Source organism: Mustela lutreola, chromosome 12, assembly GCF_030435805.1.
Source record: "Mustela lutreola isolate mMusLut2 chromosome 12, mMusLut2.pri, whole genome shotgun sequence".
NCBI lineage: Eukaryota > Metazoa > Chordata > Mammalia > Carnivora > Mustelidae > Mustela > Mustela lutreola.
The window spans coordinates 18,439,556-18,445,780 of NC_081301.1; the positions used below are offsets into that span (position 1 = coordinate 18,439,556).

A 6,225-nucleotide genomic window follows, 5' to 3' on the forward strand; every position below is an offset into this window, starting at 1 on the left:
CACATGCAGTGTCTGCTGAGCTCATCTGTAGCAGGAAGTGGGATCAGTGAAAGCACCAGGGGACAGGGTAGAGAATGTATCCTCTGAGCATAGCTGGAAGAATAAAACTCAATTTTTGGATGTGTTCTTTCTACTAAAACTTTGAGTTTAAGGAAGTCCCTCCCCCCAACTTTTTTCTTGCATTGACCACCACCACACTTGGAAAAAAATAACCAAGTTTTCATCCCAGTGAACCGCAAAAGCAATTCATTATAGAGTACCCTGGAGGAAGATTAACCACATGTCCTTAAATAAACATGGCAAGGAGTTGCCTTTGTGCCAGTTGTGTGAGGGGCAAGCATCTTGGCTAATTCTGCCTGCCCAACCTGTGTGTGGGTGGTGGGAGGGGCATGGGGCGGTAGTGAGGCTCCTGTGGTTGCTGGAATGCAGTGGTAGTGACTGGAGGCCACTCTGGATGTCAGTGCCAACTTAGATCTGCAGAGTCAGCAGGAAGGAGAAAGAACGGGGGGAAAGTCCATTCTGAGATGTTTAAGCTGTAAGAATCCTCCAGGATTTCCTGATCCACAGGTCTCCAAACCTGCAGAACAGCAGAGTCACTTGCAAAGCTTCTCTGGAAATACCGATTCCTGGAGTACACAGCAGACCTACTGAATCAGAGTCTACAATGATGAGGCTACACATGCATGCTGGGGAGCTACTCTAGAATCTGATACCCTCATAATACAATTGGAGAAGCTCAAATTAAAGAGGGATGATGATTTACCTATCCTCAATGGCCATGCAGGTCAGAAGCCAGAGGTCCCTGGCTGAAGTCACTCCTTTCTCTAAACCCATCATCTTCATCTTTTCCATCCTTCCAATCTCAAAAGAATGGTCCCACCAAATACCCAGAGCTGCAGTCAGACACCGGGAATTACAATCATGGTCTTTCATCCTCTACATGAAACTCATGCCCAGTATTTCCAATTTTACTAATTAATACTGATTGTATAGGTCCCTTACCCACTCCCTACTTACTTTCCCAGCTCAACCCTCACCATCTCTCACACGAACCTCTGCATTAACCTCTTAACTGGTATGTCGGCCTCAGGTTTGCCCACTTTATCCATTCCACACTGAAGCCGAGAGGGTCTCTGTAAGGCATTAAAACATGAATCTGACCTCGTCACTGCCCTATGCAATCTTTCAGCAGCTTCCAGAGAATGACAATTTTAAGACTTTGACCAGCCTTCATAACTGAGCTCATTTTGTGCTCTTCTCCAACTATGAACTCACATCTCCTGCAGCACAAAATTTCTATTTAATTCCCTTTATGCACCATGAATTCCCGATCTCTGTCTCACATACACACACTCACGCACACACACCAAATCTTTATTCTAGAAGACTTAAACTCTGTGTCCTCTATGGAAGTCTTCCTCAATCCCTGGCATCTGACGTTCTCTCTTTGCCTCTGTAGTATTTCATGATTCCCCCGTTAAACCTTTTATCAGTTTGTCAGATTATATTAAAAATGTTTCATGTTAATTGTTTATATTTCTTTCTGTGGTATGAGGCTCCCTAGCACCAGAGTTCATTCCTGGTCCATTCTAAGAATGAAACAAACAAGCATGGTGGGGACTTAAAGTATTTGTTTGACCAAAACAAATTGTCCTGAAATAAGTTGAAGGACCTGATTTTTTTTTTTTAAGATTTTATTTATTTGAGAGAGAGTGAGCATGACTAGGGGGAGGAGAAACAGAGGGAGAAGTAGACTCCCTGCTGAGCGTGGAGCCTGATGTGGGGCTTGATCCCAGGACTCTGGGATCATGACCTGAGCCAAAGGAGACACTTAATCAATTGAGCTACCCAGGCACCCCTGCTTGTATCCACTTACATTACTGTTCTTGTATTCTTTGAGTAAATACCCAGTAGTATGATTGCTGGATCATAAGGTAGTTCTAGTTTCAACTTTCTGAAGACCTTCCATACTGTTTTCCACAGTAGCTACACCAGTTTGCATTGAACAAAGGTTATTTTCAACTGCAGTTCACGTGACCCCCATAGCCTGTCCTTTTTTTTCTGCTGCTGGAGCACACACCCCCCCCCGCCGAGCCCCACATAGCCCATTATCATGTTGCAGAAATTCTCCACACTCAATATAGTTTAAAGTCACAACATCTAGGTTCTAGTCATAAATTTGTCAGTACCTTGTTTTGTGATTTTTGATGAGAAAAGAAAATTAACTTTTCCTTCTTGGTTCTTTTAAAAAATAAAAATACTGAGAACTGAGGATCATGGAGGGAAACAATGACTTTTGTGCATGAGTGGTAAGGATTTGTTATAGCCCTACTAGAGGATGACTTGATAACACCTGGAAAAACATAGAAAAGCATGCATACTTTTGACTTAGAGTTCTACTTCTGGTACTTTCATAAGCCAAGCATCCTCAAACTATGGGCTCACAGGCAAATCTGTTCTATTTTTATAAAGTTTTTTGGAACATAGCCACCCACCTGTTCTATTACATATTACCTATGGCTCCTTGTATGCTACAAGGGCAGAGTTGAAGAATTGCAACACAGACCATGTGGCCCACAAAGCCCCCAGATTTATCTGGGCCTTTATAAAAGACATCTGTGGATGCCCGCTACAAAGTTATGAAAACGTCATTGGGTCACTCATATGCTTCTTCAAAGGACAGGGCTTCTACTCCCTCAGTCCCAAGCCTGTGACTGTAATGTGATGTCTTTAGGTTTTCAGGCCCAGAGATTGCTAAGTTCTGCTTGTTCAGCTCCATCTGGAGCCCGGGACCAAACCCTTCCAAGGGCGCAGTGTCCAAAGCAGCTGCTCACGTCATCTGGCTTCCCAGGGATGCAGTCTTCTCTCCTCTGCAATTCCTCACAGGAGCCCTGTTTGTTTCTCCTACGTAAATACTCAGAAATAAAAGTGCTCATTTTCCTTCCTTCCCTGAACTCTTTGAGACAATCCAGATCACCATAACAGAGAAGAACAAGACTTGCCAAGCTCATTTCCCCCTATCAAGGAGCACTGATTGTCTCTGGTGGCAGACCTCTCCTTCCATTTTGGGGAAAGGAGTCACATTTTTGTCTCAAAAGTGAATCATCCTTCCAAGAATGACCATGGTAATTTCTGTATTTTCTTCACTGGAAGAAAAAAAAAAATAAGTTAAACATTTAATTCAGCACCCTGCTATACACATTCATTTTACAATGGAAAAGGCAAGAAGACTATCAAAAAATAATAGTAAAAAGAAAAGGCCTGGGGTGCCTGGGTGGCTGAGGTGGTTAAGCATCCAACTCTTGGTTTCAGCTCAGATCACCATGTTAGGGCTGTGGCATCAAGCCCGGTTTCAGGCTCCATGCTCAGCGTGGAGTCTGCTCAAGATTCTTTCCCTTCCCGCTCCCTCTTCCTCCGCCCCTCCCCCTTCTCACATCTCTCTCTCTCTGTCTCTCTAATATAAATAAATAAAATCTTTTTTTTTTTTTTTTTTTGTGGTGATGCAACATGGAGGCTTAAGTGGGTAGGAGAAGAATAAATGAAACAAGATGGGATTGGGATGGAGACAAACCATAAATAAAATCTTTTTTAAAAAGACCTAGTTCACAGGTGGTTTTGAGGGCCCATTAAGATTATGCAAACCAGCTTTTATAAACGCTAACATACTTCATAGATATAAAATGAAATTATTATTAACAAAATTTGATATTCCAAAACAGCAAGTGGGAGTTACTACTCATATTGCAAAAGTTATCTATAAAAAAGTGCCATAAATTTATTTTAAAGAATGAAGCTCACCCAAAGCAAATCCCACAAAAAGAATAAACCATACACATAAATAAATGTGTATGTATGCATCATTTCTCCCTATAGGATAGCTTATGAAACTTTAATGAATGCGTAAAACAGATAAAAACAGAGCTGTTCTTTTGAACACAGCCCTACCTTCTAGGTATCTCCAACTTGACAAAACTGGCCCACAGGACATCTCAGAAAGACCCTTGAGTTCTGCAAAATGAACAAAAAAACAAAACTGTCAGTTCTCTAAATTACAGAAAGTTGACCCTGTAAGAACACTTAGGCAACATTTTGAACCCATTCCTCATTTTCTAGATTAACAACTGATGACAAAAGAAAAGAAGTACTTTGCTCACAACCATAGAAAGTTCATTGCTGAATTGACACAAGTTCAAGTTTAGATCGTATACTTACAAAATTACCCCCTCTCAACAACAACAAAAACAATAAAACTCAGAAACATGCCTGGGATGTGCCTTCTGAGAAGGCACAAAAGACTTTAGGTTCACCTGACTGTTCAGAAAGCTTGCCTTTCTTCCTTTCTCTCTCTCTCTTTTTCTCGTTCTCTCTTTCTTTTCTTCTTAAGATTTTACCCATTTATTTTAGAGAGAGAAAGTGCAAGCAGGGAGAAGATCAGGGGAGAGGGAGAGGGAGATAGTCTCCAGCAGAGTACACTGAGCACAGAGCCTGCCACAGGGCCAGATCTCAGGACCCTGAGATCATGACCTGAGCCGAAACCAAGAGTCAGACGCTCAACCAACTGAGCCACCCAAGCACCCCTCCTGAGAGCTTTTAAGAGACCAGGTCACTCCACGCTAAGCAGGAGGCATCCAGCACTCACACAGCTGCCAGGCCCTGACACCATTCATCACTCTCTTCTGAACCGCTTTCCAGACCTACCCTGGACTCTACTTTCTGACAGGTTGTGTATTGTTTCCGTCTCTGAGCTCAGGGTTCATTTTTCTCCCATTTATGGCCCTGCTTTACCTTTTGGCAAAGCACTAACCATGCATCTCCCAGTTTGCCTGATTCAGCCCAGGCTATAAGCATTGGCACGCTCATTCCCTATGGGTGGCCCCACTGAGATCTTTACCTTCTGAGCAGGACTCCAGCAAGACTGAGAACGATTCTCTCCTGAAAGAGCGATGCCTACACCATGCAAAGGAGATGTAAGGTTCTCTTGCCTCTCTCTCTAACACCCATTTACTGAATTTTGCCCTCCCCACTGGAGGATCGGCACGCACAGCCTCACCAGCAGGTAACTCATAGGCACACACATAAATACGGGCGCCTCTTACTTTGCTGGCAGGACCTGCCCTCATACTAATAATTAATATCACTTGGCACTTACAAAAGATCTTTCAGCTTTGAAAATGCCTCACAAGCACATATTAATTGACCAGACTTGCCAGCTTCAAATATTTTCACTCTACCTCCCCAGCCTCTGGGTGTTTATCCATGCTACACCCATGCTCCATGCAGAACATTCAGCATCAACTCTGTCTTGGGGAGGTGTCAAGAGCTCAGGGCATCCCAGCTTTTCCAGCTTTGGATCCCCATTGATCCACGCCACGTGACTCCTTCTAACACACTCTCAAAGTTGTCTCTAGGAGTTTCTGACTCTAGGAGTTTCAGAGACACAGAGACAAGGTACCTAGAGTTTTAAATTCAGAAAGATTAGGACTCAAAATCCAGAACACCCACTGAGAAAACTACCTGCCTCTGAGCCCTGGGTATTTCCTAGGTAGAACAGAGATGATAACACTCGAACGGGCTGTTATGCGGATGAAAGAAAGAATCTGATGGTTTCAGTGTGATACCCAGCACACTGATCATTTCATATTTTATATGCTAGTTAGGTCTAATTGTTACTATCAATTTAAAGAAGGGAAACTGAGGCACAGAGAGATTTGAGTAACATGTACCAGCGTTCATGGAGAGTCACTGGGGGGAGCTGGGATTTGAGGCTGGACAGCTTGGCTGCAGAGCCTGACCTCTGATGACCACACTGCCCCACCTCTCGATAATGGCACCAAGGAATGGCAGCATCAGTACCACCACCACCCCAAGGAGGTTGGGCAAACTCTTCTGAATTCAGGATCCTGGTAAGGGCAGATCCTAGTCTCTGCTGCCCTATGCATGGTCCCTCAGTGGTTTTCTGGAATTTGGATGAACAAAATCTTAGATGGGTTTTATATTTTTTGGAAATGTTAATAATTAACTATCAGAAGATTTTTCACATTTTTTTTTTCTGTTTTCAGTAGGTTTTAGCCATTTGTGGGAAAAGAAAATTCTTGGAAACGGCCAATCTGAGTTGAGGCCCAGCTCCTCTTTGGGTGGAAACTGTTTTCTCACCTGTAAAAATAGGTTCATAGCATCTTAAGGGAGTGCTGGACAGGAAAAAAGATGATGTTAAGGTTCTCTGTC

The 6,225-nt window shown here is 43.1% G+C and overlaps 1 long non-coding RNA gene across 1 annotated transcript; it reads right to left on the reverse strand.

The window, feature by feature from the left end:
- Positions 1 to 1,713: 1,713 nt before the first annotated feature.
- LOC131812630 (uncharacterized) lies at positions 1,714 to 5,039 on the reverse strand. Its single transcript, XR_009346422.1, has 3 exons — positions 4,892 to 5,039; positions 3,946 to 4,008; positions 1,714 to 3,146 (listed from the first exon to the last, which is right to left on the reverse strand). It is a non-coding gene; the product is annotated as an uncharacterized LOC131812630 (long non-coding RNA).
- Positions 5,040 to 6,225: the final 1,186 nt, after the last annotated feature.